This window comes from Phyllopteryx taeniolatus, chromosome 2 (genome assembly GCF_024500385.1).
Source record: "Phyllopteryx taeniolatus isolate TA_2022b chromosome 2, UOR_Ptae_1.2, whole genome shotgun sequence".
In the NCBI taxonomy this organism is placed as follows: domain Eukaryota; kingdom Metazoa; phylum Chordata; class Actinopteri; order Syngnathiformes; family Syngnathidae; genus Phyllopteryx; species Phyllopteryx taeniolatus.
In genome coordinates this window covers 32,187,182-32,212,040 of record NC_084503.1, presented here as the reverse complement: position 1 = coordinate 32,212,040, position 24,859 = coordinate 32,187,182, and positions in this window count along the sequence as shown.

Genomic DNA, 24,859 nt, shown 5'->3' with positions numbered 1-24,859 from the left:
CCACTTTATCTTTGCTTCCTTCTTTCATTTGTCTCTATGGTTGTGAGGTCTGTGGTAGCATTTCACTTGAGCATCTTTTACACATCAGTGATGCAACAGAAGACAAAGAACCCAGCGAAGGGGGATATTGCTGCAACTGTGTGCTTTGGTTTCAAACAGCCACACGACATTCCAGAATGTAGATAAAAATATCTGGGTATAAATTAATAGTTGGCAATTACATTCAACGGAGCAGGGCAGGAAAAGTGAGTGTTTGGAGTTCAACAGATGAGGTGTTTCATAAAGTTTCAAGGACTGGTGTCACAAAAGATATATTTCAAATCCAAACGTTCCAAAGTTTTCCCCTTCACAGCGATCCGCCGCGCTTTCCCAGCCTTCTCTGACACACCTTCATGCACTCCTGGAAAGGACTTTTCCAGGATCCTCCATGTGTGCCATCCATGTCTTCAAAAAGGAAGATGAGGGAAAAAAAAAATTTTAATAAATCACACAGAGCCAGGTCTGGTGTGTAGGGAAGTTGCTCCATCAAGGCCAGGAACTGTCAGATGCTCAGAGCATTGTGAGTAGGCGCGCTGTCATGATGAAGCAGCCACGAGTTGTCCTGCCACAACTCTCACCTTTTCTCGTGCGCAGTTTGTAGTTTGAAATATATCTTTCGTGACATTTGTCCTGGTACTGTTCTGACACACCTTGTAGAAGAAAGTACTGTAATACTGTAAGTATGTGCTTTTCTTGGGTAAAACCTGATGTTGCTCAACGAGATAAATTTACATACCATGAGTGTTTTACAGGGTGCAGTACAGTATTTCCACCTATTTTTGTACGCTTTCTTTAATGCTAGAAGATGCTATCCAAACGCTGTGCTCCTCCTAAGGCTTCTGGCACACAACCAATGCGCCAAAAGAAAGTTAGACACTCCAAGGAGAAGGTAAACCTCCTGGATATGAAATAAATAAAACGTTGGGCCTTTTATTGCACAGCAACAGGCTAACGTTAACATTTATTTTTGCTTTGGCACAATTTTTCTCAAGCGATTTGTGACCTGCAGTGATCAACGCTTGTAGTACCTTGTAAGAAGTACCTCGTTTTACCTGCTTTTACCAAAGGAGAAGTGTTAACAGCAAGGAGTGTGGTGTATCTGGTTAGTGAGTATTTTTATTGATATTTTCATTGAATAAAAGCATGGTTTGTGTCACAGGAAGTTGTAACACCTGGGTACTGTACAACCACACACACACACACACACACACACACACACACACAGACATCCAGTACACACAGCTTTGCCATCAGCACTTTTTGATTGCTCCACCTCCCTTGTAATTGCCAGTCACGGACCCTGGCTAGAGACATGCCCGGTGAGGGTCCTTCTGCCCTATTTGCTGACAATTCTTGTCAGTCGACTTGAGGGGCAATTTGGCCACTAACAAGCCTTCCTCAGTCTCCGGTTACCGGGGGAAGTATACGTTGCATTCGACCCAGCCATGCGAGACAATCGGAGGTGGCCAAATTCCTTTCTCTTTCTCTTTCTAGTTGTCTCTTCCTTTGGCCTCTAATTCTCTTGGAGTCTCTTCCTCTCTTAACTCTTCTTTTTCACAATGGACACCGTTGCCCGCTCGCAAGGCTGTAAGGGGCCAACAAACAATGGGCATATTGTTAATCTGGCCATAAGAAAGCCTTATCTTGTTGTAGACGTGGTATTAAATTTCGTACAGGCCCCATGCGGCCACGCCAGGGGATGGAGGCGCCGAGACAGGGAGAGAGAGAGAGAGAGAGAGAGAGAGAGAGAGAGAGAGAGAGAGAGAGAGAGAGAGAGAGACAGAGAGAGAGAGAGAGAGATGTGGATAATAAACTGCATAATCTCTTCACCTACTCTTAAAGGGCTAAACCTCGTCAGCGGCTGCTGGTCCAATGGTACCCCAGAATGAGGCAACAAAGGGTTAACAGCCACTCAATGCAAACCAGCCTCATGTCGCTAGTCCAATGCAAGAAGCCTACAATAGATATGTTAGACATGTTGGTGTTGGAAGTAGGAAGCGATGGGGTCACAACTGAAATCAGTGGAAAGCAAGCGGGTGGACTAATGTGTCAGAGTTGGGGGCTATTTAAGGGATTATAGTACTTTGCGGGCTAGAGAAAATATGATGCAATGATAGTTTATTATTATATAGTAAGAGCGTTTGAAAGCTTTTATCAACACTCCTCAGATCAAATGCTCGGTTGTAAGTTTCACACCTCTGCACTAAATCATCTTAATACCAACAATCATTAGAAATGAAGCCCATGACACTGCTTATGTTTTCAGGAAATGAGCTTTCTTAACTTTGGGTGCAGCTCAGTCGGAATTCCAGGACAGATGGTTTATCAGGGTGAGGAGAAAAGAGGATTATAGGGAGCTTTTTTTTTTTTTTTAGACATCACTTCAAATATACTCATCTGGGGCTAATTTAATTTAGGTTAAAAGATGTCTTTTAAATACACTCATATGTTTCCAGTTGCTCGAACAAACATGATACCCGATATGCAATTTGACTTATTTACAGCCGCTTTACGAGGTAATTTGCGTGGGGAAAAGACAATTTTTTTTAAAAAAAGTCCCTCTCGCGCCAAAGGATCATTTGGGATTACCTAAATCGGGGGTGTGCATCCAAAGGTCAGATTCCAGAGTTCAAACTGCCCCCCCTGTGATAAAAAAGAAATAAGAAGGTGAATCAGAGCTGAGGGCAGTAAAGCCATGGTTTCCACCAAGTGGTACAGTTCAGTCCAGCTCACTGTGATATGATTTGGAATAGTAAAACGTCATCTGACATCATAGCAGTGTGGCACAAAATGACCCACCTGTAAACGTTTGTTTTTGCTGACTTGGTTTTGATTAGATTTAGTTTGTTTCACGTTGTGTCAAGTTTTCCTGTGTCCCAGGTTCATGTCTTGCCTACTTGTTTGGTTTTCATGACCACCTGTTCTCGTCAGCCCTCTACTTTGTGTTAACCAATCAGCTCCCGCCAGCCACTCATGTCTTGTCCAGGTGTGCCTCATTGTCTCATCAATTTGTTTGTTCCCTGGGTTTGGTCAGTCTTGTTTCTACAAATCACATTTCAAATTTTTAGACTTTGTTAATTTAGTTATTTAGACGTTTCCATGTTCCCTGTTATTATTTTTGTTTTCGGAAATAAATCCTCTTGTTGCGATTCATCCTGCCTCGCCTCTCTGTTTCCCTGCACTAGGGCCCTTATCTTTATTTCACCGTCAACACAAAATCCCGACACCACCAATGAATTTGAATAAAAAAGAATAATATCCTACAGTAAAGAAAGGAGGACATTCAGCATTTTGAGTGGATGATTTTTAGTCAGCGAATCAGCAGAATGCAGTGTGCCTAAACCATTGCCTTTTAAATGCTGTACCACAGCAATGCCAAAATAAGCAAAGATGCAGTAGTTTGGTACAATTAGTCGTCAATTGCAGGGCGCACCAGCTGTCTATAAGGGGAGAGGCATTTACTAGAGGGGAGGCCTTTATTTGTGCAAACAATTCTGTTATACTCATAAAATATGTGCTGTATGTGTGTGTGGGTATGTATATATTCATTTATGTATTTTTCCGTACCGCTTATCTCACTAGGGTCACGGGCGTGCTGGAGCCTATCCCAGCTATCTTCGGGCGAGAGGCGGGGTACACCCTGAAGTGGTTGCCAGCCAATCACAGGGCACGTATAAACAAACAACCATTCCCACTCACTTTCTTACCTACGGACAATTTCGAGTCTTCAATCAAACTACCATGCATGCTTTTGGGATGTAGGAGGAAACCGGAGTGCCCGGAGAAAACTCATACAAGCACGGGGAGAACATGCAAACTCCACACAGGCGAGGCTGGGATTTGAACCCGGGTCCTCAGAACTGTGAGTCAGATGTGCTAACCAGTCGTCCACTGTGTGTGTGTGTGTGTGTGTGTGTGTGTATATATATATATATGTGTGTTTATATGTATGTATGTATGTGTGTGTGTTTATATATAAATACAAAGAATGATTGTTAGTCAAGATAATGCCCGTATATCGTTCAGGCGGAAACCTCGTATGGCCAAATATGGTTACTATATTTACAAATACAACTGGTTAGTCCCCATGTAGTCTGTTATTTATTTTAACAAATTATGAACCAATCTAAAGTGTTGAAACTAGACTCAGAGCAAAGCTCCTACCTCTGGACACTTCAACTGTCTGAGAAGTCTCATTGCTCCACCTCTTCCTCACTCAACGGGAGCCTTGTGACATTATATCGCAACAAGATTGAAAGCAACAAATCCTCGATTGACAATGAGTGAAAATAATTAGTTTAGATACATTTGACCCATTTAACATGATTTTGTGGAGGAGTACAGTATATAATAACAAGTATTTACTGTACGACAAATTAATCCTTCCTTCTTCCCATCAGGAAAACAAGGGTAGGAAGGTCAATTATCTTAGTTCATAGACACTGCGTTTCACATTAGTTAACTGCTGAGCCCATTTGAACTCCGCTGCTAACCAAAACAGCAGAAGTATGTAAACTGTCTCTTAGATTGATAAAAGGGTGGCTGGCTTCTTATCGCATATTGTATTAAAAAAAAAAAAAAAAGTATTAGAGATTTCACGTGCAGAAGGTTTCTTAAAAATTATTACTCTTCCAGTAGACTGGTCGCGCCACAATGTTGCATGCATTCATGTTCCAGGGAGCTATGAGACTTATTTATCCCTTTAAGTTTGCCTTGGTTCTTGCTGTTTCTCTTCATTGCTCCATAAGTCCTTTTATTTAGTTTCAAACTCCACTTTCTCTTGACATAAATTGTAATATACTGGCAACATTGTTTATTGCTATTTCAAAATGTATACAAACATTGGCCTCCCCCACAGAAGACAGCTACCTAGGCAAATAAAGTTAAAGTGGTTAAAGTGAGTGCGAAAAATGTTTCCAGGGTGTCTGTGACATCATACACACCAGTCTAGCCAGTTAGTTTGCAGTGCCCTGGACACAGCGAAATGCTTAAAATCATCAATAGTTGATGCATTGATCAACATGAAATGGATTCATTTATAGTAACATTCCCTACATTAGCCTACGTGTGCTGACAACACAGTTTAAACAGTGTTCTGGAAATGTTGGTCTGGCATGAATATGCAAAGTATTGCTATTGCGATTTTTTTTTTTTTTTTTGATGAGGGTCTCCTTGGAAACGTGCTGATTTGTGGACTGACTGCTGACAGGAGCTTGGTGGCAAGCCCAGCTTGTGGACTGCACACATGCAAGTTAACATGTACACGCGTACGCACACACGCTCACACACACACACACACACACACACGCACACACACACACGCAGACACTTATACTCAGTATTCTCTAGCAGCACCTACTGGAGGAAGTGTGACTCTACAGAGACTTTCCAATAGGGAATGCGAGGCAACACTTGCATGCAGCCATATGACGCAGAAACAGCAACAAGGTGAACAAAGCCATGCCAAAAAAACCCAAAACATTTATTTGCATTATATGCTCTTATTATTGGTAACTTCCATTTAAGTTCAAAGACAATCGTTGATTTGTAAACTACTTTCACACAATAATTAACTCAGATTTCCCATACAGTACTGTACATACATTGTTATTCAAAGTTCACTCTTCAATAATTACCATAACCCATTATAGGACACTTAGAAATCATATCTAAGTGTTTTTCCTTTATTCTGGTAATTTATTATCATTAGTATTACATGTAAAATAATGATATATCAGTATAATAATAATAATAATAATTGGAATACAGTTGCACTGACCCAATATAAATGAGAGAGAGATATAAGGATAAATACAGAAGATGCTTAAGATGAGTAAGACCCATATTGTTAAGAAAAAAAATGTAAATCTTTCCAAAGCAGTCATGCATCATCCACAGAGGCAACATTAGCTCCGATTTTCCTTGAGTGAAATAGAAATAGAATGTGTAAACATAGCATGTACTTATTCAGATGACAGCAATACTTCACTAGGTCACTTCAAGGAAACATGAGCGGGGGCGACATTACCCAAAACAAAAATCAATGATTATTCATTTTTGTATTGCTGATGTTGAAGTAAAAACAAAGCGAACGTATAGTAGAATATGAATGGCCGCATGTGTAGAGATGATGTTGTGTGCTTGTCTTTATTTATTAGAGGACAATCAGGGTCAATGTCTTGGAGGCTGTCCATACACATTACATGCATATCGCTGCTGCAGGTTCATTAGCTGGTTATTTATGTGGACAGCAGCAGTTGTCTCCCTGCACTGATGTAGTGTGCAGGCAAGGAGTTTTATTTATTGCTAACATGGCAACTCAGCGTCACTGATGCTGTAGTGGTACACTCGCCTGACTGGTGCGGGCAGCGTGGGTTCAGTTACCACTCAGTGACGGTGTGAATGTGAGTGCAAATGGTTGTCCCTGTCTGTATCTGCCCTGCGACTGACTGGCGACCAGTTCAGGGTGTGGTCCGCCTTTCGCCCGAAGTCAGCTGGGATAGGCTCCAGCGCCCCGTGACCTTAACCAGGATAAGTGGTGTTGAAAATGGATGGCAACTCAGCGATAAAGTTAGCAGGGAACTGTACAAAAAGTAATGCACTATATTACATTTGTAACATATTTATCCTGCAACACTAACTAAAATAATTGTAATTCAGTGGAATTGCCTTAGTCCCCTTAAATTAGACATTTTGGAATTTGTCAAAAAATGCATCCACCGCACACTCACTGATGTGACTGAACAACAAGGGTTTGCCCCATCTACTGCAAATCTATTGATGCTCTACAACAGAATAAGTGCAACCAGGGATTAGGTTTAAGGCTCCACATACAATATACTGTACTGTATTATTTTTCATTAAACTACAAAAACATGGTGAGATTGTCATTTTATATATACAGTACATATATATATATATATATATATATATATATATATATATATATATAGAGAGAGAGAGAGAGAGAGAGAGAGAGAGAGAGAGAGAGAGAGAGAGTAAAAAATAACTACTCAAGTCGTGGTCCAGGTTTATAATCCTGACACACATCAGCCTCACATTAAAGATTTTAAAAAAAAAAAAACACTCCAAGGTTGCAGCTTGATGCAAAGTAACTGGATTAACAAGCCCCAGAGATTCACTGAAAGGAAATGGTGTTGTCCACCAGGTAGGCAGATTTCTGCCAGCGTAATCTTTTTGGGGTTAATGGTCTGACTTACTTAAGCGCTGCCAATCAATACGCAGCGGAGGTAAACTTGCTGAAGATACTCTCTGTTAATGGCACACCTCACAGCAACATGAGTGACAATACAGAAACAGTTGGTTTTTATGCGTGTTACATACAAATATGACCTTGGTGATGGTAAAGACAAACGCATAATAAATATATGAAGGCAGAAGGGATATAAGGGACATTAAGATAATGTGTGCAATGTAAATTTTAGAAACATGATAGTAATTAAATAATCTGTGACAATCATGAGCATTTGGGACCTTAATTCATGTAGTCCATTACAAAAAAATCTGGCATGTAGACTGACCCCAGTAGACTGCCACTTTGGCTTTTTACAGCTGCTTCTGTATACGTATAGACTGTGTGTGTGTAAAATTGCAAAAGTATTGGAGCATTTAGTGATTGGACATAGACTACAAAACAAACAAACAAACAAAAACAAAAAAAAGATGAAAATAAACCTCCAAGGTCTAACATTTTTACATTAAACACAAACACAAAATAACACATTGCCTTAACATTGAAAACAAGTGACAAGCCAACTTGTAGGTACTGTTGTTTTCAGAACAAGTTTTGGAGGAAGAAAACAAACAAGAAAAACAGGTGTGCACTGTATGATGCTCGCTGAACTTCTACGTTTTGTGCAACTTAAAATGTGCATTTTCCGGAAAATTGTGGTTGATTTTCCAATCTTTACAAACGTAGGGGAATTCCAATGAAGACGTTTCACAATGTACAGTAAGTAAGAAGTAAAAGAGTCTTCTCTTTCCCACAAAGTTAGACACATCGAATTGTCCGAAATGCCTTGGTAAAATGAAAAATTAAGAGTCAGGGGGAACAAAGGTCTATTCCAACTCCTGATTGGTTAGGTGTATGTCCTAAAATTTGTGTCCATATCAAGTATGTGTTAGATGTCCACGCCTCCAGTGTGGTCTTAATGCTGCCTGGCTCGCACTCCTCAACACCAGTGATAGCAAAAGTGGAGATGTTTCTCACACTCACACACAGGAAGTAGAGGTGCTGGGGAAGCCCACTCTTATCTAACACACACACACACACGCACACACATGCATAACCACACAGATCAGCTCTGTTTTCTGTCTCTAATATTAAAACCGCTGTGGTCTGTTTTCATTTGGACATCAAGCGTGCAAGAGAGGAAATCACTTGATACCTCAGCCGGTGAACCAGTTGAGGTCGTTCACGAGAAGGGGACTTCCACATTTTGGGAGAGGAAACTTCAATCAATTCAGCTGACATTCGAGGAACATCACTTCAGCTGTGAATGCTTTGTGCCCTTCTACATTACACTGTCAGACAAAAAGCACATCACTGAAACTGTAGAGGTACAATGGCTTGTCACTGGGGTGGTGCTCTACACATCTTTTACTTTTGGAACATACCTGTAATTATTATTATTATTTTTAACCTGTAAAAGCTGCAAACAATATGGGACCCAAATATTGTTATTGTATCTTATGCTAAGATAACTCGTTCATTTTCCATATTTCAATAATTAAAATTCTTAATTGTCATAGAACTGTAAAAAGAATCTTAACCACTGTATAATTACTATATAAATAAAACTAAAACCAGACTAAGGTACTCAACCTTCGATGACATATGGCAAAACAGCAAGAAATCTACTGCTTTTAAAGGACATTCAATCCATCCGGAGAGCTGGAGCCTAGTCCAGGTGAAGTGAGGCGGAAGGCGGACTGCACGCTGGACTGGTTGCCAGTCAATCACATCTCGACTGACGAACATTCACACTGTCACTGAACGGAAGTCAGCCAAGTGAATCACAGAGGTCCGATGCTTATGCTCTTTTAAAACTTCATTAGTCAGAGCAAGAACCCTATTTATTTGAACGGATGTCCAATCCCTGGATCTTGAGGTGGCAAGAAATACTTGCTGGTCTCAAAAGTTTTACATTGTGTTCACTTTTTGATCCACTTATGTTTGTTTTCACTTACATAAGCATAACGTCTACAGTTGCGGCACTTATCACATCAGTCAACCATCTGCATGCCGCAACCACACGCTCTTATCAAAGTCTCGTCTTGTTTTGCAACTCAAACCCATACTTTCTCCTTAATGCGTACCAAAAAAAACAAAAAAAAAACTGACTTCATATTCCACAATTGTGTAGATTATGATATTGATCGTCAAGCCCTCTGTAAAAGCATTATAAATATAAAAAGCATTTCTCCATTAATGGAGAGTAGGAAGCTGGCTAATGCTAATGAGCCTCAGAGTGCCCATTCCAGTCCATTAAGGGCTCTTAGCACTGGGAAATGATGGTGTTGTCGCAAAGAGGGGAAAAAAACTAACACGGCCACACGGGCCCACGGCTTGCACACAGCCAGGCTAATGATAAATGCTGCTAATGGACTTTCTGTACATTGGCGAGGAGGAGGAGGAAAATGTATTTATTGCTGTATGCGTGAAAAATGTAATTTATTTGAGGATCTGATTGCAAATAGGTGATATGAAAGACGAGATCTTTTATGAAGCTCTGAAAAGTGAGGCAATGTTATGTTTGTGGATCATATATTTTATAAAACAGCTCAGACACGAGATTGTCGAGGGAATTATTGATTTCTGGCAAACAAAAAATCTTCCCAATTTTAAGGACATACAATCTAAGATTTAAGAAGAAAAATTGGTTGTAAACAAGATAAGCGGTTAAATGTTAGTTGTTTTCAACTGATCTTCCAACTTCCCATAGACTATTGAATCCTCTCCATTTGAAGCTATGATTTCAAACACCAAATGGCACATATAGGTTCCTTTCCACCTGACTGTCTATGAATTCTTCAGGATTATTGTTTGAAATTTGAGCCTCACTGATATTGGATGACACCAAATGCAATTTGCTCGAGGTCCAACATTCTTACATCGTTTTGTCACCTCTCCACTAGTGTTTAAAGTCTTTGAGGCTATTGTACATTGTCAAAGAAGCCTGTAAAGATACAGTATTGAAAAGAAAAGGAAAGAACCTGTCGTGACACGCTCCTTCCAACTCCCACGGGTTGTGCCTCCAATCCGGCGATATGCACTCACAGTGCTACCATGTTTCATATTTTTATTATCATTATCATTTAGCGTAATAATTTAATTCCAAAAAGCCTTAGCCTCGATGGAAGATACATTTCTTCAGATATCCTCCTCCAAATGTGTGTCATGTGACTACTTATCCCACGGTGGTCATCTGACCTGAGTGGCTACCGCTAATGCTAGTTCAACTGCGCAAAATGGAGCGGATGAGAGGAGGAAACATAGCTTGTACTACAAATACACCTAAAATTGCGGACCTTCCAAGCTCGTTTAGGTCAGCAGTGTGGGAGCATTTCGACACACAAATGGAACTCGCGTAGATTCGACAAACGTCCAAACTGTCACGTCGAACATGTTAATGCATGTTCAAAGACACCATCATGAAATTAAATTAAGTAAGGCACCCAAAAAAACACAGGCACAGTCGACTCTGACAAATGTATTTATGATGTCAATACATTACATATCATATTACATATATGAATAAATAAATATGAATAATATATCCATCCATCCATCCATCCATTTTCTGAGCCGCTTCTCCTCACTAGGGTCGCGGGCGTGCTGGAGCCTATCCCAGCTGTCATCGGGCAGGAGGCGGGGTACACCCTGAACTGGTTGATAATATATTATATATATTATAATATATACAGTATACAGTAAGACTAATGTCAATAAAATATATGTATTTATATTCATGTATTCATGTCAGAAATTGAGATACAAATCCACTTTTAACTTTCGTGTATGGATACAGTCCTATTGTCAAAGCAAGACCTCACAGATTTTGAATGATTTCACAAAGGTTGTCATGGCCCAAACCAATTTTAACAATCTTAAATCTCATCCAAGTGTAAAACTAATTCAACCGCTGGATATTGAAACCCAAATAAAATGACTCAATAATGATTACGACATAGGGCTCGCATTTCGAGAAAGTGGCTTGCTGTATGGAATCAACGTCACAATAGCATTAATAAATGCCTTTCAAGCGTAAAAAGTATTTAGCTGCAATATATCCATCCATTTTCTGAGCGGCTTCTCCTCACTAGGGTCGCGGGCGTGCTGGAGCCTATCCCAGCTATCATCGGGCAGGAGGCGGGATACACCCTGAACTGGTTGCCAGCCAATCGCAGAGCACACATAAACAAACAACCATACGCACATTCACACCTACGGGCAATTTAGAGTCTTTAATTAATGCATATTTTTGAGATGTGGGAGGAAACCGGAGTGCCCGGAGAAAACCCACGCAGGCACGGAGAGAACATGCAACCTCCACACAGGCGGGACCGGGGATTGAACCCCAGTCCTCAGAACTGTGAGGCAGACGCTCTAACCAGTCGTCCACCATGCCGCCAGCTGCAATATAATGAAACTTTATTAAACTATGATAATATTCACCTCCTTCCTATGCTCTATTTTTCTGACTGACGTAAATCAGGCGCGGCAGGCAACGCAACTGTGCGCCTGCGCATCGAAAGTAAAAGAGGGACATCTGTGCTGCTGTGGGAATGATCACACTTCGGTCATCTCCAATCAAAGTAGCGCCTCTCATTCCTTTTAAATGTGATGCGCTAGTAGCACACAGAGAGTCGGTGTCATAATAATAATAATAATAATAATAATAATAGGCGGCACGGTGGACGACTGGTTAGCACATCTGCCTCACAGTTCTGAGGACCGGAGTTCAAATCCCAGCCTCGTCTGTGTGGAATTTGCATGTTCTCCCCGTGCTCGCGTGGGTTTTCTCCGGGTTCTCCGGTTTCCTCCCACATCCCAAAACATGCATGGTAGGTTGATTGAGGACTCTAAATTCCCCGTAGGTGTGAATGTGAGTGTGAATGGTTGTTTGTTTATATGTGCCCTGCGACCAGTTCAGGGTGTACCCCGCCTCTCGCCCGAAGATAGCTGGGCACACCCGCGATCCTAGTAAGGATAAGTGGTACAGAACATGGCTGGATGGATAATAATAATAATAATAATAATAATAATAGTGCATTCAATAAATAGATTTCTACAATGATTCAGAGGGTGTGATGCCCGCTGTTTACATATTTATTATGAAATACGTCTGACATCCACCACACATGTCCGCAGACCTGTCTGGGCCCTGATCAAATTTACCAAAATCGCGTTAGACCAGAGGTTTAGAGTGTGCCTATAGTTTGATCTGGGGTGAGCAAGCGCAAGTTTAGACTGACTTTCTGCCACTCCGCTGGGCACATCTCCAAGGACACAACCTCACTGCACCAGAACACCCATCATTTCTGCAAACCGGTATGCCAAATTGCATTTGCACTTATTTCATTTGCACTTGCATTCATTGTCTGTTTAGTCCTGTTTTTAATTATTCTAATTGTTGTCTTTTTAACACAGATTGCCAAGTCAAATTCCTGTGTGTCTACTTAATGCATTTGGCGAATAAAGTGATTCTGATTCTTCATGTGTCACGCTTGTTCAAATTCTTAGCTATCATACAAGTGTACATTTTCTTGTAAGAAGTAAAATTACATGTTTAAATGTACAAACAATAAATTAGGTACTCACCAATAACTTGCAAGGGATGTACGACAGATTTGTTGTTGTTGTTTTATTATTGATGTTGATTTATCATTTTAGGCTTATTGTACTGAGCAGCCAGGACAGAATGTACCGCTTATACTATCAATGCATTACATTTACCTCAAGTTCTATTCCCTGTTCTACGTCGTTTATGACATAATGGCATCAGAAGAACTTTATGCAACATGTTTAATTAACATCACACACACACATAACCTACAAGTTTTTGTGTGACTTTAAGGCATTTTGTTCAAGTTGTACAACCTCGGTGTTACAATTTGAAGGTTCTACTGTTGAGGGGGTGTTGCCTGTGCAGAGGAATGAGTAAAAAAAATGCAAGCACACACACGCACACACAAAGGGGTGTAGTGGATGTGTGCGGGGGTCCCAGTGAACTACCTGACTGGAGGCACAGGGGATGAAAAGGGTGGACTTATACAATGTGAACGGAACAAGGGGGTAGAGCATGGGATGAGGACACCGCGGGATGCATGGATTGTGCTGCCGACTGTGTGAAAGAGAGAAGAAAAAACAAATGGATGCTGTGAGGGAAGCAGAAGGGGAGGGCGCTACCTGCCTGCAGAATCAGGCCTGAAACGTTACCCCGCCTGCATTGTTCACTGACTGACTCAAGAAGACACATGCAGTCAAGAAGCAACCAGCCAAGCCGTGGATCAAATGATTCTCACAGAGAAGAGATTCACCCTAACCTGCCCCCAAACCACAGCCTGCTCCTGTTCAGTCACATTCTCCCCTCTCTCACTGCTCCACAACCTCCAAAGCTCAGGTGAAATCTGAAACACAACAATCCCCAAAACACTAAAATCTCAAAAGCCCATGCTGCTAATGCCCCTCGTCGCACAAAGGGCCCCACGAGCACAGACACACTAAATGCCCATACACGCTACAACATGCGCACACACTCACGCACGCACGCATGTACGCACACACAGGGGCAGAGAAGTGAGATGGAGAAGTTGAGAAGAAGCAGGTCTGTGCGTGAGGGAGGTCTGCACTGATCCAGGATGGCGACCAGAAGGAGAAGGCGTGGGAGGGAAACGCCAACAGGGGAAGGGGAAGAGAGGCAATGACGTAAAATACAAAAATGGAAACAAAAAAAAAGTGTAGCCCAGGCTTGAACTTAGGTTTTAAACATTTAGTCCCATTAACAAAGGGTTCCATTCAGTATGCAAGTGTACTGCGTTGTATCTTATGTTATTAAGGAGATCTACTAATGTGATTTTTAACTACTTGTTTATGAACTAGGGAGCACAGACTGTTCCTGTATGCAACTTTTGCATAAAATCATATTTTGGTAGATTCAAACTGGACTATTTTTTTCTCCAACATTCTGCAACACACTCCACAAATGTAATTCTGTGTTGAAATATTTTTGTTAAAACAAATAAATACAGTTTAAGACTGAAAAGTGCTTCAGGGTTGGGACATTTTTTTAAATATTTTTTTTTTAACCAGGTACCCTGGAAAGCTGACATCCACACCACATTGATCACACCAGTCGAAACCTTAACAGTTGAAGGGAGGTCTTCAGTACAGTACTTTATTCTTGCTAAATTGACGCATTTTATTCAAAAGGAGACTGAGGGCAGCAAGAAAACAGGTTACTGCAGCAAAGTGGAGAAAGTGGAGGCCAGTCCAACACTGCAGTTTCCAGAGATAAGGCACGACAGCAGGGTCAGCTAATATTAGCATAGCTTGACCAATGAACAAGCAGCGGTGTTTATGTAACGGATGCCAGTGTGCAAATGTACATTAGTCAAACCAAACAAAACGGCGATGGCCATCGAGCTAGTGGCCCGAGCTTTTTGCTTGGTGGCTACTGCACTCAATTCTCGAGCTGGCGGACGGTCATCGTTTGAGTTTGAGCCTCAGGCAGGACCGTGCTGGATGATCGCCGTCACGTTTGCGTGACTCAGATGACATCAGCTCGGCACGCTTGTAACATCAGCTGACCAGGGACAAGAAATAGAACCGCATAGTACCTTCTTGTACAAATGGAAAATCACCATATAGTAAGCAGAGACAGTAACGTGCATTGGAAAAGGGGCAATTGAGGGATTAGTATCAATACGGAAAATAGTACAATTCTACTCTTGTGATAAAATTATTAAATATAATGTTTAAAATGGCAAATTTGCATGGTTAAGTAGTGAATCTATAGCCTTCGCATTTCTGGATTCTTGCGTCCCATTTTAAAAACACAACAACACAGGAATTTTTAAAAAAGACGATCTCCCAAAGGGAGGCTAATACTGAATGAGTATACCTTGAGCTAAGCCCCGCCTCCTTAAACAGGATTACCTAGGTGCAGGACTTTCACTGTGGCAGCAGCTAAGACGCGACATGATCCCTCTGCATTGCTCGCATACTTAACCTGCTTGCAGGACTTTCCAGCCTAAGGGCCCTTTGTCGGGACTTGCAAATGACTTTTTTCAGTGATACAAATAATGTCCGAATGCTTTGGATGATTTACAGATGGATGAGATACCGAATGAATGAATGAATGTATTTATGAATGAGGAGAATGCACCCTCAGAATTACAAGCAGACCAGCGCGGTCTTTGCTTGATCCGTTTGCCCACAACCAGGACACTTCAACTTTCTCTACAGACATGTCATCACCTTTTGTTGATTGCCACCAGCCCTACAGGTTGAAAAGCGACGCTCGAGCGGATTTTTGTCACACCTGGATGCAAACAGCGAGTGAGAACAGGCCTTTAATGACACGTAAAATTGCAAATATGGTTGACCAAACTTATCCAAGATAGTATAGGCGATGAACCATAGATAAATATTCAAAGATAAACAGGAGGCTTGGATATTTAGTAGAACGCAGTGATTCAATTGTGGAATTAATGTGTATACTATATAAAAAGGCTCTCATAATCTTTCCAGTGCTGTAGTCAGTTGCTGTGTCTGACATTGGCCTGCAGGTTCTCCATGGCCTTTCTTTGCTCTGTGGAGCAGTGGAGTTGTCTGCAAAGGAAACTGCCAAGTCAGCGTGACTGACGTGCGCCAATTTTATTGGGTTCTGGGCCACAAATGAGTGCAATGATTTTAAGTGGCTGTGTAAATGTGTAACATAACCAGGCACAGAAACCGAGTACCTTATTTCCAAATATCACCTGCAGATTGGTGGGAGGATTCATTAAAGGAGGAGGCCTATATTCGCACAAGTATAATATCATATATATCGATTTGGATTATGTTTGAAACAAAATTCCAAGCACTATTGTGTAGAGATGAAAGGAAACGGCAAGAACCAAGGCGGACTGGGCAGAACAATCAAGTTGTGTACCTCCCCAGAACATAAACATGGATGCACACAACTCGATGGAGCATCCACATGTCAGAATGTACTAGAATTGACACATTTCAAAAAAGAAAAAGTAGTAGAAGTAGTAGTGGTCATACAGTAATTGTAAAAAATGTTGAGAGTTGCAATGGTTGCTCTGACATCAATTCGCTGACCCACTCCAACTTGCCTACCTTGTGCCACCCTGTCTGTCCCACCGCACAAAAGCTTTGGACGTCAATAAAAAGGATCAATCCCACAAGTGATCCATTGACAAAATAATGCGTGATGGGCCGTCTCAGCAAAGAAAAGTCAAAGTCCAGTTGTTTGAGCAACAAAGTCAATGTGGTCATAGCCTCAGGATGCTCGAGAACAGACACACAGAAGGACATCTAATCATACAGCAGGCACAAAAGACAATATCTATTTAATGACAGACTATTGGCCTGGCTGACTAGCAACTAGATTAGAGGCCAAGTCGTCGAGCAGCAGACCAAAGAAAAACAATCGAGGTGGGCCGGGTGGGACGGGAAGAGGTGAGTGACACGGCCCAACCAGTTGTATCCCATGATTAGCCCTTTGTGTCCGTGCCTTCTTGGACCTAATCAAAAGACTAGCACAGGTCTAATGGGTAGAAATGATGGCTCAGTAAAAGGGGGACCAGGGTCAGTGGGTGGGCCAGACAAGTTCTTTGTAGTGCCCTTTCCTCACCCCACTAATTAGCTGACATGGAGGGTGGAGGATGGAGCGGAGGAGAGGGAGGGGTGACGGGGAGGAAGGGAAGGCTGCCTGGAGGAGGAGAAACGGGAGAACAGAGGTGAAGATTTGAGGCAACAGATGGACAACAACTGTGCAAGGCGAAGTGTGTGTGTGTGTGTGTGTGTGTGCGTGCGTGTGTGTGTGTGTGTGGGGGGGGGGTCACTGCTACTGTTACACCACACTTGACACAAGAAGACGCAGTGAGATGGAAAGTGACACATAGTCACAGGCATCTCATCATAACTTAACAAATGCTTCGTCGAGCTGCGATGAACGCCCTCGGGTGCTCAATTCAAGTCCTACTCTTGCATTCACAAAAGCCTAAATTATTGAATGTACCTGAAACCATCACGGCTGCATCCACATGTTTACACACACTGGATAAGGTTCATGGGTTGTTGAGTATCATAAAAGCTTGAATTCATTAAATGTATTATTAAATAGAACCTATCCTGGCAAGATATGGCAATGATTTAAATAATACTTTGATAGTGAACATTACATCCTTAACTGTCACACAAGTGTACAAACAAATTCTTATTCAGAATAATCCAGCACTCTATTGACAAAGGGGTGACATGAAGATAATTTATATGTTACAGATGTTTCATATTTTTGAACAGTTATAATTGAAAATGTATTGGAAGTATGAAAAGAAGTTAACCGCCAATTGACCAAACAAAAAAAAACACAAAAAGCCAAATAAAATGGAAAACACAATCCATTGCTATGTTGACTTTCGCATGACTAAATCAATGATCGCGGTTTGAACTGAGATATTTTGTACAGGTTTAGTAGCAGTTTTGGGGTCAAAATCTGAATTGTACAACCTTATCTGCGTGATGAATTTTGAGTGCGTGCCCGTATTTTTCCAATAGATTGGTTTATGTAAGTATAGTTCAGGAAAAAAAAAAAAATGAAAATGATCTGCTATTGGATTCAACAAGCTGACAGCAGCAGTGAAACATGATTGACATTCAGCACCACAAACTATCAGCATTCATTCTTTCCTCATGTTAAGTGGGCGGTTTCAAAAGGTTCTACAGCACAAAGGTCTCTGAAACACAGCCTTGGTTCACTTTCAGAGTGGCGATGCCACGACGAGTAAATATTCGGCTTAATTGGTAGCAAATGTCATCACATTTATTTATAGATCCCCATCCAGCCCCACTGCCTCCACTTCTAATTTACAAACCAATCCTAAGAAAAAGAAGCTTTCATTTTCATGGAACCATAACAAATGTTGTGGTATAAAATCTCCTAGTTTAAAGGCTTTAAATGGCCCTCACCAATTGTTTTGAACAATCAAGAGAAGCCATGCAGTGACTGTGAACTGCCCAGACGGCAGCAAGGAAGAAGAAGGGAGTCAAAATCACCTGGGAACACCATCCCAGCGGACACCGGGCAGCTCCCAGCATCCAGTAAACACTGTCCATCTTGGCTACCTTTTATTTGAAAGGTGTGACAAATAAAGGCAGACCAGCATTGTAAACACGTGACCTCATGGCTGTCTCCAGTTGCACAGCGACGGCTGAATTTGTCCAGAAAGAAACAAAACAAAAAAGAGCTGAGGGGAACCAAAACGCACTTTGACACAAAATAAACCATTAGCGGTCACTGGGGGAGCTGCACCGCCAGGTCACACGCTCGGGCCAAACTCGTAGACGCTGTGAGGCTGGGGGAGGCTTGGAGTCTGGTGCGGCAATGAAATTTACCTAGTGAGTTGACTTTTAACCTTAGCTACCTCCAACGGCTGGTGTCAGATAGTATTCAAAATCAATAAGTTTGGTTCTTGGTTTTTGCTTTGACATAGAGCAATAAGCCCTGACGGTTTGATGTAGATTGGTTTAAAACCTTTACCGGTGGAGTGCTGTAAAAGAACATCGCAGATGTGAACTGGCCTTGGCTAACACCAAACTATTCTTTCAAATAAGATTGAAAACCAATCGGGTTCTTGCCTTGACATTGTGAAATTGTCACTGAACATTTTGAAAATGAACATTGCATTTGTGAGCTTGGTTACCTCTGACAATCATTTGTCAGCAATCACGCAAAAGAAAAAGAACAAGAAAAACAATTGACAGAGCAATAACGATCCAAGTTTTCAAGGGGGTTGGTGGCTCGTGCCTTTACCCTTTCGTACCGTTGTGCGTCAAATATTATAATGCGATTCAAAATTAGTCGGGTTTCTGTTTGACATTGAAAATTGTGTTGTTCAAATTATTGGTTTAAGATGCAGAATTGAGCAATGGTGGGGAGGCAAGAGAGGGGTGGTGTCCATGTTGGCAAATTTTGAGTCGGAATGTATTAGGAGATCAGATAATCCAGAGAAAACAAACGTAATCCAGGGTGGCTCCGGGACTCAAGAGATGGCGGCGTGGTCCATTTGCTGATGTGAGGTCATGTTAACACAGTCAGGAGTTTGCTTCAGTCAGGAGTGAACGTTTTATGCATGTACTGTTGCTATTAAACTAAAATTTCAACCCTTTAAAAGCAAAGACACTGTAGCTTCTTCTGCAGTTGAATCAATAGTAAAAAAGGAGAGCTATCCTCTGGGTTTGCAACAGTGACAGCAGCCAGTTTATTGACTGGAGTGGATATGTGATCTGAGTGCTCGGCAGGGGGAACGCGTCGCCCTTTGACCCCACCCCCAGCCCTCAGGCATGGCCCTTCTGCCCATTGGCAGATGTGACTTACTGGAGCAGACTTTCCTGTAGGGTGACAGCTTGTTAGCCACCCCCTCCCCCTTTTTGTGACACAAGACCTCTCATGGAGCCTTGACTGTGAGGGGGCAAGGAATATTATTATTATTATAATCATTTGCTTTTTTATCTTTAATAATTAGGCTTTACACGATCCGGATTTTTGGGGCCGATCACCGATCAGCGAGTTTAAAAAAACGATAACCGATCACTGATCCGATCACATGATAGAGGAATGTGTCTATTTAAATGACCTGTTCATTTACTGTACATACTTGTGTACCTAATTGCTCAAAAAATTCTATTTACAAGAAATAATGTATCTTTGTTCATCTATTTATGCCAGTGAGGCATAGTGACAGACAGAACAAATGATAAATCGTCTTCTATCAGATGGCAGGAAATTAATACAGTAATTAATGTATCCACTTTTTTGTGACATTTTTGTTTGTTGGTGTGCCGTGACATTTTTCAATTGTAAAATATGTTCCTTGGTTCCATAAAGGTTGGAAATCACTGTTCTAGTCAGATCGTGTATTCTAATCAGTCAGGTCAAACCAATATTACATGACAGAAATAATGGGTGCTAACTTATTGTAATTAAATTACTTCATTTTTAATTAAATTACTTCCTCAGAATCAGAATCAGAATCAGAATCATCTTTATTTGCCAAGTATGTCCAAAACACACAAGGAATTTGTCTCCGGTAGTTGGAGCCGCTCTAGTACAACAGACAGTCAATTTACAGAACACTTTGGAGACATTAAGACATTAACAAAAAACAACAACAAACAACAATTGTGCAAAAAGATGCAGAGTCCTCAGTTCGAATGGCTAATATCGCAATAGTCCGGTGCAATGACCATTGTGCAAAGGGCACTGAGACTTCAAGGAGTGTATGCGGTTTAAAGTGACGAGTAGTGCGATAATCTGGGACAATGGTTGTGCAAATGTTACAGATACTCCTCAATCAGTGTGCAAATGGAGCAGATACTACTCTGGCATGAGTGGCCACTATATGCAAATAGTGCAGCACGGCGAGACAACTACAGTGAGTGCACGAGTAATACATAATACAGAAATGTGACAACGAACTCAAGTCAAAAAATTGCCAGCTTGTTGTAATGGAATTGTAAGTTAGCTGTTCAAGAAGTTGATTGCAAGAGGGAAGAAGCTGTTGGAATGTCTACTAGTTCTAGTTTGCATTGATCCTTCACCCACACCGAAATTTAGAGCATGATTCGACAGAGCGGTGGCATGTTTACGTCCAACCGTTCGTGCGACCACTCGCTTGCTAGGCTACATAACCTTTTTGTTGCCTTCTTGCGAGCCGTACCGTATTAAAAGTACGGGAACATACCTCAAGCAAGCCTTAAACGAGCGTCCTTTCCTGTCCTGAGCACCGGTGACCACCAACACGCGTTTTCCCCCATTTTGTTTTTTTAATACATTCGGCGCGCTCCACTCTTGTTGTCGTCGCCACGGTAACGAGTGTATCCGGTCGCAGTTGACAAAATAAAGCCCAATGATGTGGTGGTATCGGAATACAAGGTTTTATTGCAGTAGTCTGACAGTGCAATCGTGAAAGAGCAAATTTGTCTTGTAGTCTGATCCGGGCATTACGTGTTGTCTGTCTCAGACGTGTTGTCTGTTCCACACCGCCAACATGTTTTTTTTGTTTTCGTTTCTTTAAATAACTTTATTGGCCATCAGATATTTATTGGACTATGCCAAAAGACACGCGACAAGGCTAAAAATAAACTAGCTTTTGGATTCAAATATACTGTGCACGATGGAGACTGTCTTTTGCGGAGCCTATCAATGACGTCATTGATGGGATTGGCGAATTATGACATTAAAGCCGATCTGCCAATCAGCATAAAATGTTAATTATCGGCCGATAATATTCCAAGAAAAACTTGTAAATTGGTCAACAGTTAGCGCACAGCACTATAATACATCCATCCATCCATTTTCAGAGCCGCTTCTCCTCATTAGGGTTGCGGGCGTGCTGGAGCCTATCCCAGCTACCATCGGGCAGGAGGCGGGGTACATGCAAACTCCACACAGGCGGGGCCGGGGATTGAGCCCCTGTCCTCAGAACTGTGAGGCAGACCCTCTAACCAGTCGCCCACCAGGCCACCACTATAATACACATTGTAGGAGTATTTGTACTTTGCTGGACATTCACATTTTTTACGAGTTTAGGCAAGGCTGAAGCCATGATGTAGCCAAATTTCAAAGGCTAAAGTTGAGAGATTTTAACATTTTTAAGAACTGGTCATGCATCAATGTTGTATTAAAATACAATATCATCTACAAATTCAACATGAATTTCGAAGCTATATAGCGTGAGGCCTGTGATGGTTTGGTGAGTTTTCTTTCTTTTCTTTTTTAGCTTTAAGCAAGCTTGTTTTCCTTTTACTTTATCTCTTGCTTTTTTTAAAAAACATTATTGTTAGGTGTCTAAGGCCTGGTACACATAAGAATTTATTTTATTTTTTTAAATCTTAAGAGATGGTTTATCTGTTACCAGTGTTGTACCTGAAAGAGTTCAATGAACAAAACTTTATCAACTAGTTCATATTTTGTGCAAACGTGAACTAAATTGAGTTCATTTCTGCCTGATGAACATAATTGCAAACGCGCTCATTCTGGCATCAAAGAATGCTTTTCGAGCAAAAGTTCGTTTTCATTCAAGAGCACCAGTTTTTGTTAGGGACTTCCAGGAAAAATGGTCTGAACACACCTTCATATGTCGGCAGATAAACGGTGAATTTGGCAACCGATTCAGTGGGGCGGCTGCGGCTGCGGCCGCCATTAATGGCAGGCCCGTCGCGGCTGCGTGACAATGTGAGGTGCGTTCACGGACACTTTGTAAATAAGAGTGAATGTGTTCTTCGGTGGTTCTTTTTCAAAATTGATTAGGCCTACTAGAATTTAATTATTATCTGTATCAGAATGCTTTAGTTAAAACTCTGTATGATCACACTGTGATGATATGGAATTGATTTTGTTTTGTAATCTAAGGATAGATAAAATATTTTGTTAATATATTCAGCAGAGCTCCGAGGAATGCAAAGTTATCAATGTCCTTTTACCATCGTTCCTGCCATACTGTGTTATGTGTTTTTGTTTGCACATTAAGGACAAAAGTCTTTTTGTTTTAATTCCTCATTTAAAAAAAAGACAATTCAAGCAACACATTTTTCCTCATGTTTTTGAGATTGTACGGTGAAAGCTGCAGCTGGCTACTAGTGTGGACTGAATGGGTGGCAACAATGGGAAAATGAGGTTTTGAGGTTTTAAGGGGAATGGCCTGTCAGCAACTTATTGAGAAGAGGAAGAAGAAAAAGAAGTATGAGCTACTTCATTTTTGGAATGGTGAATTTAGTTCCAAAATTTTGAATTATGAACAGATAACTCAAACAGACCTCCTGTACTGTTGCTAGTCTGCCCCTTCACCCACACTCCTCCATTTCAGTCCCTGGGGAGCCTCAATAACGGTTCACATCTTCTCCGCCCTCCCCAATGATTGGCACCATCAAGGACCCATCCACTCCGCCCAGCACAGCAATGATGGTTCTGTGAGTTTCTTGTTTCTTGTGAGGTGGTCAGCAAACACCAAAGACTGTAACTTCTCTCTATAGACACAAGAGTGTCTCGTGTCATTGAAATGTTTGCTATGAGAGACCAAACTAAATAAAGCAACAAAAATGTATCAGTCAGAGGTGTGGCTAATCCACTGAGTTCTGTCATAAATCATGCAGTATTTTCCGAGAAGAAGAACTTTAATTGTGCCCTCCAAGTCGCCTCCATTTACACTTTGAGAGTCTGAAGTTAAACTTCACATTCTCTTCCCAGCTTCCAGTTATTACTTTCACACAGCTACGTCCACACTTAGCTATGCCGCTGATACTACCTCGGAAAAACGGGAAATTTGCAGCTCGACTTCAACCCCCTGATTCGGTGTCAGTATCTTTCACACATGACAAGGAAAATGACAGGAAAAGACGGCTTTAATGGATGGCGTTAAATATGCTAGTGCCTGTAAAAGATGGCATTTTCCTGCCTTGTCCCTATGTGGCTATTCAATAAAAACTGCATTGCCTTGAAATGGGGTGGGCGGGTGGGGGTGAAGTTGGTCCAGTCCACAACTCAGAATCCTTGCAGATTAAACCACTGCCACATAATGACACTTTGAACCATTGCATGTTTTCAACTATGGGAACAAATCCCAGAGGATCCTTTTCAGTCCCTACTGTACTCGGGTCCTTAAAGGCATGCTTGGATGAGTTTGTGTGAAAGATCACATCAAACAGCTTTAGGATGAACTAGAGAGTGCCTACAATATATCAACAATGCATGTGTATTGGGCCATTTTAAGAATGAAAAACTGCCAGGATCGCTCCGCCCCTGCAAACCACGGCATCTAAGTGGAAGAGAAACAGTGAGCGCTTAGCAGTGAGGTGTCACTTGTTCTCAGTATTAGCGCTGGAGCAGATAAGAAAACAGATGGGACAGGGCAGGTCAGAGGGCCATGCTATGGCTGACAGCTTTGTTTATTTGGCCTGTCTCTGATATCCTGCTTCCAACCCCCCCCATACATGCACACGCCTCACGCCCAACCTGGAAGTGACCACGCGGGCTGGATCAAGGCCGCTTTCACCCGAGAGTCAACACTACCTGGCCCACTCACCACTCAGGCCAACTCAAAACACATGGGGCAAGTGTGGGCTTATTACTCCGCTTTGACAAGAACAACAATTGGCAAATTTGTTCTGGCTCGGTTGGGGGGGGCGTTAAAATACTGTAGGGTGGAATGTCAGCCAGAATAAACATAGCTGACCTCGACAAATAGATCAGATAAACATGATGGAGACTCTTTAGATGAAGTCTATGACCATGTGTGTGTGACTAAGATTATGTCATACATCATTCATGGGTTAAACTGCAGCTTTGTGACAATGCGTGAGGTCTGAGGTGGACCAGAAATGATAACCTCGCCTGGACAGCAGCAGATAAAAACGCTCACTGGCATCCCAGTCGCACTAAACTAAAAGGGCTCCTTGGGCGAGTGGAAGATAGTGAACACAACAGCAGATCTTGGGCGCTATGACTCATTTCCTGCAATGACAGATGGGGGGGGAAAGAAAAAAAGAACGCTGAAGGATTTGACCAGC